Source organism: Mus caroli, chromosome 16 (assembly GCF_900094665.2).
Source record: "Mus caroli chromosome 16, CAROLI_EIJ_v1.1, whole genome shotgun sequence".
NCBI lineage: Eukaryota > Metazoa > Chordata > Mammalia > Rodentia > Muridae > Mus > Mus caroli.
In genome coordinates, this window is record NC_034585.1 from 72,693,914 (window position 1) to 72,708,197 (window position 14,284).

Genomic DNA, 14,284 nt, shown 5'->3' on the forward strand with positions numbered 1-14,284 from the left:
ATTTCTGTAAATGTTAATGCTTTTTTGGGGTTACAATGAGTGTACAAATCCCACCAGGTAAAAGTGTACATTTTAGCAATTCATCCCATTATAAATACATAGGATCTTCATTGGTTTTGTACCTTCAAGTATTTTAGTGCTTTATAATTTGTATAGGGGTTGTAATTCCTTTCATTTCATTCTTGGGCTGGTATTCTTTAGTCTTATGTAGTGTTTTTATTCTTTATTCTTATAACTATCAAGTATGATATTGTTGTCTTGACTTATTTTCAAAACTTTTGTTCCTGGGATTTGTTCCCAACCAGGACTTGGGGAAATCATGGCTCAGACAGTAAATGCTTGTTATGCAAGCCTGGAGATCTGAGTTCAGATTCTTAGCACCCATTAAAAGCTGTATATTGCAGCAAAAGCCAACAATACAAATGGGAGTTGGCTTATGGAAGCAGGCCGATCCCTGTAGCTCACTGGCCATCTAATCTAGGTGAATTATTGAGATCTAGGTTCTGTAAGACAGTCTGCCTCTAAATATAAGATAAAGAGCTACTGGGAAAGATACTGAATATGGCTTATGGTTTCCAGATGTATATCCATGTAGAAAAATTGTAATCCAGCAACATGGCTGCTCTAGCAAGGGATCACATCCAAAGTCCTTCTAAGTCTATATGATCCAGCTGGAATGTAGACATGTTGCATACCTTTAATTTGCTCTGGCTGGAATACAGACACACCCTTAGCACACACTTTTAATCCCCAACAATGCAGGTACAGTTAGTTTGTACCAGGAAGCAGTCATGTGAGAAAGTGAAGTCTACTTGAGGGACAGACACAATGATGAGTCAAAGATGTGACAAAATGAGTCAGAGTTAGGATATAAGAAACTCTCACGTGACAGACAGGAAAAAGGTGCTTTTTAAAGAGAAGGGTAGAATGAGTCAGGGGTGGAGAGCAGTTCAGTTGAGTTTAACTAATGCAGTGGAGTTCAGTTCAGTGTAGTTTGGTGCAGTTCTCTTGAAGGCAGTTGAGTATGTGCAGCTCTGTTCTGGTCCATTCAGTTAATGCAGTCAGTGTAGTTCTATGTGAAGAATCACAGACAGTTTTTTTTTCCAAGCAGAGCAGCATTTCAGTGAGAAGCTGAGAGAAGCCAGTTTGAATCAGTCAGCTTAGAGAGGAGTTTTAAGCCACAACAGCTGAGTCTAACCAGCCAGCCAGAGCTCAGAAGTAGATAACAATTCTGTCTGGTGGATGAAAGTTATGCTTGCACATACTTTTACCCATTTACATTTACCCATGTAAATTCACACACACACATACACACACAGTTAAATGACATTTAAACTTCTCCCCAATCATTTTGTCATTGACAGCCACTTAACCCTAATTTGGAGCTTCATGTGTAAAATGTCTTCTTTCTGGACATTGGTATTTTGACTTCATGTTAGGTATATGGTTCAAATTATATAAAACTTACTTAGGGGGTCAGCAGAAATGGATGATAGCAGTCTTCTTCCTATATGATGATAGTGATTCTGTAAACCTTCCTGTCTTATCTCAGACAAGAGTAATCAAAACAGAAAGAAAAATGAACTTGAAGTAGCATCAACAAAATAGAAATGAGGGGTGGTATTATTTAACCACTTTGTTTATAATATGTTAAGGAAGTACTTTGTAACATAACACATCTGGGTATTTGGTAATGACTATAAGTGCCGAGGAAAATATGAAGAACAGAGAAATGGTTTTGGAAATCTGTGCAATAAAAACCATTATTTCGAGTTTTTCTTTTTTCAGTCCAGAGGAATAGCAGATGGAAACAAAACATTAGAAGTTTGTGAGTTTCTAAAATATGAAATTATTAATAGCACATCACATTAGAAGGCTGGACAATATTCTGAAGCCTTTGTTCTAGGGCTTTAGTCATTTTTCTAATATTTCCAGCTCAGTTTTACCTGAGACAGATTATAAAATTGCTAGAGAGTAAAGTCTTCTCCATTAAGTGAACAAACTGACAAAGGAAAACAGCCTGTTCCCATAATTCTCCATGGAACACAAAGGAAGGGAACAGGTGATTTTCAGTCTTTGTACGGGGTTTCACTGGTATTTTCTCTCTTACAATGGTAAGTGAATTATTTATCATCTCCGATTGCAAACTAGATGCAGTAACGTAATCCAGAGGTTATTCATATGTCCTTTAAGATTGATGCAGAATGCCTGCACATGGCACATTGACATTCATTTCTTCAAAATTATTCTGCTGTCGGTGTAATGGGAGCCTCCAAGGGTCAGTCTGATATTTTCAGTGGTGAACTGGAGACAGTGTTGGGAAGTGTTCTGCCTCAGGCATCGATGTGAATCACTGAGACAACGTGAGACTGGAAAAAGAGGTTCAAATTCATCTTAATTTCCTTGACCAAGTTATCGCTGCAAAACTAATTTTAAATTTCCATTAAAAATACAGCATTTACTTTCCTGAATAATTCATGTAAACATATAGAGCTATTTTTTTCCAATTTTAGAATTCCTCTATTATGGGTAAAGCAAAAGTCGGGAGAATTAAAGCAATATGAAAAATGACCAAATTAGTATTGCCCTTGAGCTGGGCACAGTTGGAGTTTATCAGTGAGTCATTTTATATCTTCTGGTAATGTTTCTGTCTCCTGAAGCTCCATGAATATTCTGTATTTTCTGAGACAATTCTGAAGAAAAACTATTTTCAGCAAAATTGTTTTTATGCAATGAAAGTACCTGATCCATTTTAGTATATATTGATGTCATTCTGGTTTCTACCTTCTAAATTTAAATTAAGTAACTTTTAGTAAATTATGATGTTAAAATCCCTAGTACAGAACATTTATTTGAAAGCAAATTTAAGAAAACACTCACATAGCTTTAATTTGAGTGTTACCAACTCTGAGTTTCTCTTTCCTTAAATCACCACTTAGCAAACTGTGTTATGTATATAGATGGATATTAACATACAAGTAGAAAATTGTCTGAAACTTTTTGTACAGAGTATGTCCTCTCCTTAAATGTCTACAGACAACTTTTAAGCAATTCATGGACATATTTTGTTTTTTAAAGAAGTTTTGATTTAAATTTTTTTAATGCCGTGTAACTGTGCAAAGGGTGTTGATAGTTGGTTACCTTTGAAACACCCCGGAGAGTTTCTCACCACATTTACCTTACTCTTTGACCCTCAAATTCTAGTCACACAGTCTGACATTCTTTTTCCTCCATCAGCTTCATCTATTAACTGAAAACAATGGGACCCTTCATGAACCTCCATGTTGAACAGAGAAAAATTCCAGCCCAGAATTAGATTTCTAACTGTCAATCGAGGCTTCCTTTCTTCTTGGTTTTTAGGATCAAATCAGAATCAGAATTTTCACAAATGATTTCTCAGTGGAGACTTGAACTCTGATTGCCATGTGAAGAAACCACTGTATCTTTCATGAGTCCATGACTATTTCTCAGTGTGATAAGTTATATATATATATATATATATATATATATATATATATATATAAAGCACTCAGTGTTGCCTCGACTCTGTGCTACCTAGGCTGAGGGCATAAACAGTAAGTTTTCCATATTTCAGCAGGATAGGGTAAGGAGGATGGGTAAGGATGTCGTGGTTAGACCTGTAAATGAGAAATAAGAATAAAACCTGGTAGTTTTCCTCTTATGCCCTTAGCATTCAGGTTTAGTTTGTCTATGGAAATAATTTACAAGTACTTGTAAAGTGACATCTAAAAGGTAGCAGATTAAAAGATAACCACTTATTATGGCCTTATATAACCTCAGAAATGTCCTTGTACAAAGTGCATATGTGCATAGATGAGTTTATAATCATTGCATAACTCTGATAAAGGTTAAGTCATTTTAAGTTTTAAAATAGAAAAACATTATGTTAAAATTAAGAATATTGCTTTCCTATGTTTTTTTCAATGAGAAAAGTAAAGTTTCACATTATGTTTTATGTTTAGCCCCAATTCTGGGAAGGAAATTAGGTTTATCACTTGAGAAGGCACTTTTTGTGCTGACTCACCACTAGGGGGAGAACATTGCTAGAAGAGAGTTTAACATCATTGAACTAGAGTAAGCTTTTGTGTGTATATGTAGTGTGTGTGTGTGTGTGTGTGTGTGTGTGTGTGTGTGCGCGCGCGCGCGCTCGCTTGTGCTTATGCGGACCAGAGGTTTTGTATATTTTTTTAAAAATCTGGACATGCTTAGTAATATTGGAATCTAATAGCAACACTGAGTATGTGCTGGCCTCTTACCATTCAATTTCCATCCATTTTCCTAAGCCTTTGAGAGCTAAGGCTTGACAGCTTTCCTTAAATCTCAGAGGGAAGGACTTGGAAGAAGGCCATTTGATGGGATGGTCAAAAGAGCAGCTGCACTTTGGTCTGTACCAATGCTGTAACTCTATGTGGAAACACATAAAGCTTGGTTTTGATACTGGAGTGAAACTCTACCTAGACATTGAATTTGAGGTTTCCTTTTATGCTTCTTTGATAAAACTTCAGCTGGAGACAAGCCCTCATCTCATAATAAAATGAGCTTTCCTTGGAGGCCCCGTAGCACTATTGGGGTTAACAATATTGAACTGAGTTTGGTCTTCAGGACTTTCTGAATGAATATAATTTCAAAATAATGATGCTTTAATTTGGTTTTCAATTTTGCAATCATTTCCCCCAACCCAGATTTCTTATCTTTAATTATAGGCATTTAAAAATTAAGAAAATATGCTTTAATTATTGGGTATAGAAATCTCCAAGTTTACAGATTTAATCTGTTTGCAAACAGTAATCTTATTAAAATTTGGTCACTTTTTAAAAAATCTGTGACTTACTCTGAACTTTATATAAAATGCATCTTTCTCAACAAAAGAATGTCTCCTGTGGAAAAGGCATGTCTTGCGCCCCCCCATCCCCCTCCGTGATAGTTTTTGTTTGGCTGTTTCTTTCCCTATTTTATTTCTCCTATTTACAGTCCTTCTTCATATTGTCTGAATATTCAGGTCTCCTAACCTCCCCTGTAGCTTTACTGCCTTGTTCCTGCCCTTCCCATTCTATCCCCACTCTCAAATGCATGCCCCTTCATCTATTTTTCTTAACATCCTCCTGCATTTCAGTTTACTTAATTTTTTCCCCAATAATATTAACGATTCTTTATATCTTCCTGCCCTCACCCCTCCCTCCCATTATATTGTCTCATCTACACTCTCTCCAGAAGCGAAGCTGCGATTCACTCAGGGGAGGTTACTTTCTCATGCTCACAGCTCATTGCTATGATGATTTCAACGGTGCCAGCATATTTTAACCACATCGTTATCAGGGAGCCTCACTTCTCAGTGAATGCATATCAAGTGACTTCTTTTGTGATTGGGTTACCTCACTCAGGATGATATCCTCCAGATACATCCATTTGCCCAAGAATTTCATAAATTCATGGTTTCCATTAATCAATTGTGGAACTCGAGATTCAGGCAAGGAGAGCATTAGAACATACCCTGCTTGTTCCCACACGCACCTCATTTCCGTTGCTTTCTAAAGAGGAATTGTACAAGGCTCAACCCTCCCCCCACCCCCAGCCCTTACCTCTCCTTTCTCTATCCCACCGTGCCCCTCTCCCACATCCATTCTCCCGTACAGTAGTTATATCAGAACATGCAGCAGGACGGCATTGTGCAAACTGGTGGCCACACAAGTACTTTGTATTCACGAGAGGTTTCGAAGTTCAGCAGCTGCATATAAATATGCATAGTTGAGAGATTCATGATGCTGCCTCCTTACTCTAGTGCTGGTTGGCTGCAGCGCGCAGGCACTACAAATCAATGAACACTTTCCCCATCGATCACGGCTCACTTGCAAGCAGACAAAACACTTACAATGCCAGAAACCCACAGAGAGCTCCTTAGTGAGTGAAACCTCACCGTCAGAAGATTCAAAATAGCCGTCCCCCTCCCACCCTGAACCTCCACATCTCTCGACCTCAAATGTCTTCTTCTTATCCAGTGAAGATCATAAGCCGTTAGAAATAAGTATCACCCGAAAAGAAAGAGTGGGGAGGGAGGGAGGAGCAATGATAAGTGAGGGTTTCGAGGGTCCTCACATTGTGCTTGTCACAAAACAAAGGATCCGTTGAGCATTAACACTTTAGAAAATAAAAAATAAAGTAAAATAAAAACATGAATCTGCTTATGTTGATTGTATTGCTTTACAGTTACAGGATTGAGTGTAGCAGCATTTACATATGCATAGCAGTAGCCCATGTGGAAGGCATTTGCAAATCATCCACAGTTATTAGATGGCTTTGTGTATGGCAGGGTTATGACTGCTGAGCCAAAATGCAGACCTATAGATAGACAGACAGACAGACAATGTGCTTCATAGTGAGTATCACATATCCTCATGTTGATTGCACAATTTTTGCAGAGGGTTCAGATATATTTTATGTTGCGATTATAAACATCTTAGAAGCTTAATCTTATCTACTACAGATTCATATACAGCATAGTAATTAGTCAAATGTATATTTCTTGATGAAAAGATATAAATTTATGTTGTTTAGAGAACAAGCCCCCTTTTCAGTTTTAAATGGATTAACCATGACCAAAAAAAAAAAATAGCTTATTGTATTGAAACAGCGCTGAGCTGTTACTCTGTATTTTTAGCATCGTCAACTTGGCAGTAAAAATTTCAATGAGGATAGTAATCCTTTTGATGCTTTTTTACCTTGTGTTCATTCACTCACTCAGCGCTGCCCTATTTTACAATACTGTTACAGTACTATGGAATGGAGAACACAGCACAGTGGTGTGGTGGTAGGCTGGAATACAAAATCCAGCCCAAGGGTATCTGTGGATCGTGTTTGAAGCATATGATTATGTATATAAACACATAAACGAATATGTGGCTTTCAAACTTAAGAAAAGTGTAGTTCAAGAGTCACTATAATGAAGCTCTCTCATACAGAATTGATAATTGAATGACATATCTACTCCAAGTGTATCTATCCAGTTATAATCAGTAACCATATTGCTGGAAGATCAAAGGTAAATTTCATTAAGATTGTTCATCTAATCCCTTACTCTGACTCATGGAAGCTGACAGACAAGTCCGCGTCTTTTCCCCTATGAGGAGCAAAGCCAAAATCTGAGCCCCTTTCTACTGAACCCCAGCGCTCATCCACACATGATTTTTCACTAAGCCATATTGAATTACAAGGCTGAATGTGATAATTGCTGTAGCGGATCAGAGGAGGTAGAGATTGCTTCCAGCTGGGATGACCAAAGAAGACATCGTCAAGAAGGAGTTGCATCTGAGCAAGGCTTTGAGGAGTGGGCATAGGAACAAAGCCAACACAGGAGAAAGCTTAGCATCTGAGAAACCTGGGGACTCTGGAAAACACTTGCCAGGCAGCAAGGGACAGTGTTTGTGGTGAAAAGGATGCTGTAAATAACACTACTATTTAAAGAATCAACAGCAAGAATCTTCACTTATTAGAAATGAAATTCATAAATAAATTTATAGGTCGGCTGCAAACACATCAGTCAAACCGTTGGAAACTCAGTTTCTTTATTTCTGAAGTAAAAGTATGAACTAAAAAAAACTACTGAACTCTCTTCACAGGGGATCCAAGGCAAGGTTTTCACTTTCCTTTCTTTGAGAATATTATATACATACACACACACACACATATATATATATATATATATTAGAAATAGACAATTCAAAATATAATAGTTGTATCATGCAAATAGAACTATTCTTTGAATGTAAGACCTAGCTATGAGTTTTCATATCCATAGCTACATGCCATTTATTTAAACTTTAATTCTGAGAGAACGTCCTGTGTCATGTAATATTTCCATTAATTTAAAATTGCAAACTGATTCCTAGAACAATTTACTCAAAATAAAGAGATTGTAAACATATATTAAACATGTGATAATTAGGCATAGCACTGTCTCCCACTCTCTGATTCTGTGTTTCAGCCCATGAGAAAGACAGAGACAACAATGCATGATGGGTATTTGCTGACACTCATATGTTGATAAAATGGTATTCTGTAGTATTCAAATGTGTTTGGGTATATTCACAAACCTACTTTTCTTACTATCCAGACACTATTCAGGCAAATTTCAGTATTTTTTTTTATTAAATTAACATTCATTTAGATATGTTTCTGAAAATCTCAAATTAGTATATGTTTTAGCCAGAAACATTTCGAGCAAATATAGTGTGTGTGTCTGTGTGTGTGTGTGTGTGTGAACACATGTAGATAAATGAAGGAAACATGAGAACTTGAAGCAACTTCAAAACACATTATCATTACATCCCCTTTCCCCCCTTTTATTCATTTTCCTATTCAATAAAATGAACAACAAGAAAAAGTAAATAGTTTCTTTGAATTTATAGTGAGAAGAAAATGAAACACCCTTTAACCCAGAATTTTGTAAAGGCCACTTAAAGGATTTCGGTAGGGAAGTCTTCCTTGAATAGAATCCCTGAGATGTGGCCTCCAACCTGCCATTGTGGCTGCCAAACCCTTTCCAGGGAAGGCGCTGTGAGTTTCCATCCTCTTCATTTTCATAGGTACACTTTCTTCTGTGTCTTGATCATAACCTATTTGGAATTGAGCTTGGATTTAGATTCCAATCAATTTCAGATTTATTATTTTTATTTTAATAATTTGAGACAATTTGAACTGTGTGTAGCAAACAATGCAATGCTTGGATCTTATTAATTTTTGATCCTAAGTAGGGATAGTTTAAGCGCAGTTTGGTTAAATCAGTTCATGGTCAACTTAGCTACTTTTGACAAATATTTATTGAGTACCAAACATTAATTAGCATGGAGTGTTGGTCACTCAAAAGGAACTCTAACAAGGTTTCTGATATTCATATTTTATGTTTTATACTAGATGAGATTAAATTTTAGAAATACAACCAACTTAACATCTTAAATTGGTGTTAAAAAAAAAATGAGTGAGTGGTAGTTTCCAGGTCCCTTGAAAGCTCAGGAACCAATACTTTACATAAACTCGGTCTTTGTTAAACAGTGGTACCAGCACCATTTTCTAATGAAGAAAGCTCTCAAAGAATTTGTCCCTCAGTTTATTTAAAGCAGATGCAAGCTAAGAAAATTTTGAGTAAAAAAAAAAAATCACTTAGAAATGAAACAAAGTAGAATATGGTAAATTTTATTTACACAAAAGAAAAAAATAACTCCTTTTAGTAGAAAGCAATAGTCTCCTATAGACGCCATGATGAGGTAAAAGAATTTCTACCTTATGACCATTTCTTGTAGAAGGTTTTAAAAAATATTTTGAAATAGCGTCACTGATTTTGAGTGTAATAAAATCTTCATGGCTCACGGGTCTTTTAAATCGCTTGCTGTGAAGGCTTTAGGACCCGAGTTCAGATCTCCAGCATCCATGTAGTAGTGGTGATGATGAGAATAATGATAGCAACAGCCATAGCAACCTCGTATAGCAAAGGAATGTAAATCCAGCACTGCGTGGGAGCATGCAGGCTGATCCCCAATACATTGCAAACAGCTATTCTAGCCAACTGGTGAGCTCTGGGACCAAAGAGATGTGTCATGTCAAAAAATAAGGTAGAGAATGACTAAGAAAGAAGGTTGACATCAATCTCTGACTCCTGCTCATATGCACAGGTGAATGCTCTCCCCCAACCCCGCCACATTCCTAAATGCTAAATATTCTATAGTCATTTGAATTTATTATCTAATTAAGGGCATACGATTTAAGAAAATTATTCATAAATCTGAGAGCAGTACAAAATAACATGAAAATCAGATCCTAGATCACTGACCCAATATTTGTATGTAACATAATATAATTTATTCTGTAATGAAATCTTGTTTGGGAAAATTAGGACAGACAGACCTGTTGTGAACACTAGTCTCAGAGATTTTATATTCAAGGACAAAGGAAGGAGGTTTCAACACACTCTGACTAGAAGAGAAATAACTATGTTTGTTTTGTTATTTTAATATAAAGGCAGTCACAAGGAAAACACTAAATAGAGAATAATGTAATGTGTAATATAATTTAATTATCAGATTGCAATTGGCGAAATTTTAATGATACATTGGATTCTGTATTCTAAATCATTTTACATCTTGAAACAAGTATGTTTTAATAATGAATAAATACTTTAATATTAAAAAGCTATTTTGATTTAACACTGGTTATCCCCAATAAAGTACTCCATGATGATAATACTCTAAGTCGAAGTCGTCTAAGATCTTATTAATACTTTAATAAGCGAGTTGATCACCTTGGATTATATTTTCAGTGCCTTTATACTGCATATTCAATTTTCAAATATTTTGGCCACTACAAAAATGTAGGTAGGAGGACATCTTCTCTACAAACTATTAGCTTGTTTCTTCATCGGTAACTTGGACCCAGGTATTAATTTGGAATGTTATTCACCCGTGATGTGGAAACAAGGTCGATTGCTGTCCATATGCCGTTTCCTCGTTTTCCTCACATCCTGCCTCTCAGCAACCTCATTTCAACAGCAATGCTTAGAGTTGCAGGATCACACTTTCTGAGTTAGGATTAAATTAGACCTTGTTGTGATAGGAGCAGAAATCCAGTCTTCCGTTCTTGTATCTCCTTTCTGTCTAAGCTTGACGGGAAGATAAAGCAGGATGTGATGTTGTATCTGAACCAGCTCAACATTGGATGCATGTCAAAGGCTTAATCCTTAGAACTGTTGGTATCCGTCCAGTCTTCTCAATAGATGCCTATCTGTTAGGTCCTAGGCTGGGAAGTGATGATGCAAAGCCGACTATTCACCTTCTTTGCCTTTAGGAAATTTCATTGTGGTGATGAGAGATGCCAGTGACTGGAGCCTTTTGGATATGCTGAAGGACCAATACAGGGAGCTGATGGGACTGGGGGAAAATCTGTTAGTAAGGTGCTTACCCTGTAAGAATGAAGACCTGAATTGGATTCCAAGCAAGCACAAAAAAAAAAGGCCAGACATAGAGGCATCTATTTGCAATCCTCTGCAATCCGTGTTCTGGGATGGCAGAAACAGGAGGACTGCTGTGGCTCAGAGGCCAGCTGGTCTAGCAAAATTTGTATATCCAGGTATTAATAAGAGACTCTGTCTCAGAAGAAAAGGTAGATGCTCCTGATGAAAAACAAAAACAAAAACAAAAACAAACAAACAAACAAACAAACAAAAACCCCAAGAGTTTGACATATGGTCTCCACTCATACCTGCAACTGTAGGGATACCCACACTTCTGAATACATATGCATACCCACAGTACACATACATACAAATGCAGCACATTTATCTACACACTCAAAAAACAGTGTAGCAACTACAACGTAAGTAAATTATTTGAGCGAAAGTTATTGTTTCCCTATTGCGTTGATGGTAGGTTAGTGAACAAGAATTTATATAAATACTTTCTACATACTAGTGATAGTCCTGGTAATGGCAAGTGCTATCGTGGAGAAACATGTTCCTTATTCTATATAGATAGTTATTACATTATAGGGAAATATTATTTAATAATCACAAACATAAATATGGAATCATGAACGATACTTTTATTACCAAACCAAGAACTTCTATCCCAAGAAGCCAGGGACAACAAGCAATGTGTGGGATAGTTTGAGTGGATTAGTGCTAATGGCATCTCATTATTAAAGGCAAAACATGTAACTCAACCCCCTACAACACAGAGAATAAACTCCCACAAGAAGCTGATCTAATGACAAAAGTGTCAAGTTAAGGAATCCAGTAGCAATTCCACAACTTTTACAGAGTACAGGACCGCCATAGTGGCAACCTGGCTTTTTAACTGATAAATCCCTAATACCCATAAATGTGCCTAGCACATAAAAGATGCCCAGGAAATGAACATAATAAAGGGTTTCAGAAAGTCAGGGGTGTTAACTTCCTCTAACAAAGGAGGAGAGGCTGAAAAGTACACTAGAGAGTCAAAGACTAGAGTGTCAGACAGCAGTGCCATGGTTTAAGACCAGAGACCCTGAGCTTCCTGCCACCCAAAACATAGTTTCTCACCTCATTTGTCTAAACCTCCTTTCTACTAAAGTATCATGGTGACATTTTATTCTGCTCTTATTTTTGAACATAGGTGTTTTTAAAAGATTTTATTATGTATTATATGTTTATTTGCATGTATGAGTATGTTTCTGGATTAAATATGTCATGTATGTGTAGATATACATAGAAGCCAGAACAGGGCATTGATCCCCCAAAGCTGGAGTTACAGGCATAAAGCCACTTAAGAAACAAACAGGAATCAGTAAGCCCTTCCCCACCATTCCCCAACACCATATGTGACACATATTTATGTTAATTCAACCCATTCTATTTGTTTTTAACCAAGAATTCTAAAATTTATCCAACCTCCTAGTTCACTTTTCTCATATAGGTACATACTTACACACACACACACACACACACACACACACACACACACACACACATATATATATATATATCAAAACTATGGCTTAAATCAAGTACACCAGGGAAAAATCAGAGAAAAACATGAGCCACTTTATATGTAACACATGATTCTAAGAGGGAGTATGTGTGTGTGTGTGTGTGTGTGTATGCGCAAAATATGAAGTCCTTAAATATTTCCCATGTTTAAGCAACATTTTGAGGTGATTTTATTATTATGTAAAGTACTTCTAATGACTAATGCAAAATATCTCAAAATATTACTTTTTTAATAGTACCAGTAGTCATGACCTACGTGTTTTTCAAAAATATAAATATTTAGATAGCTATTTCCAAAGAAAAAATAATAAAATGGAAAGCAGTAATTCTAAAATGCAATAAAAATGTACTGTACGGTTATAGAATACCTGCGTATTTAATTTGCTAGACTGGAGGCATTTTTAAGATCATAGATATTATAGTAAAAAGTATTCCATCCGCTTATATATTTAAGATAATATAAAATATATTGTCTTCAAAGAAACTTTGTTTTTAAATGTACATGGGGAAAATTAATCTTAATGTCTATTCAGTAAAAAATAAACCTATCACTGAACTTGTTTACATTCTTGTATTCTAACATACTACTTGTCTATAATACTGTAACTGCCCCTTAAATTAATATCACCCTCAAAGTTCAGAGTTGGTAAGTTCAGTGAGCATGTATGGTTGTCATGGACAACGTTGGTTCTTAAAATGACACCACCTAGACATCAGTTGAGAAGAGAGCCTCAAATGAGATATTTACTGTCCCAAATTGGCCAGTAGGCAGGTCTGTGTGGACTGGGCTAACTGTGAATTGAAGTCAGAGAGCCCCACTGTTAATGATACCATTCTCTGGGCAGCTGGTCCCAGACTAGCTTTGTAATAATCTCTTCATATTGCCATCTCTTCATATTGCCACCATTTCTGTGTCATTATTCTCACTGTATCTGTATTCAGCTATCATTTTCAAATTGTGTTTGTCTAACACACTAATAGATACCTTATGTTCAATATTGTGTACATTAAGCAGACAACATTGGCATTCCTGCCATACAATCAAGCAGTGTATAATATAAGTGAACTTATTCTAGAAATATTTCTGCATATGAAAAAATAGGTTTATGAAAGGGATTCATTTGTTTTATTGGTAAAGCAAACTTCCCACACCTTTGATATTTACTCTCAGCGTATTGAGTCCATGTAGTTAACAGGCAGAGCTGAGATTCTGTGGAAGTTCACTTTTAGATTCTCATACAAAATTATCAAAACACTAAATATATTATCGGAAAAAAATTATACACTTGAATAGTAAGGTCAAAGTTATTTTACTTAAAGGAGGTGTTTTCATTCAGAAAGTGCTTTAAAGGGTCTTGCGTTTCAGTTTTCTTAGCCATGCATTTATTGTCACACTTCACAAATCAAAGCAGCATACATTTAACACTTTTTGTATCCATATACACTTTTAAAAAGCGATGTTCACTTGCTTGTTTTTGATATAAATAATATTTGCACAGAGACATGCTTTCACAGAAATGAGAAATACCTAATAAAAATAACATGGTTTTAAGAGCACAGTTCATATTATTTTTCTGCTGTTGTTAGTCAAAAACCGAGGGCTTAATTTTACAGATGCAAAAGGAGATATAAGAATACTATGTGTTTTGTAGAAAATTACTAGTCCAGTTTTATAGGCCGATTTATCTTTACAGATCCTCTCTGGGTTTTTATTGTGCTTTTATAAAATAAAATAGAATCAGTTCTAAGTTCTAT

The 14,284-nt window shown here is 36.1% G+C and overlaps 1 long non-coding RNA gene across 8 annotated transcripts in view; it reads left to right on the forward strand.

Moving 5' to 3' along the window:
- Window positions 1-14,284, forward strand: part of LOC110311497 — a 458,615-nt gene that overhangs the window by 297,671 nt on the left and 146,660 nt on the right. The gene's annotated exons all lie outside the window — the stretch shown is intronic.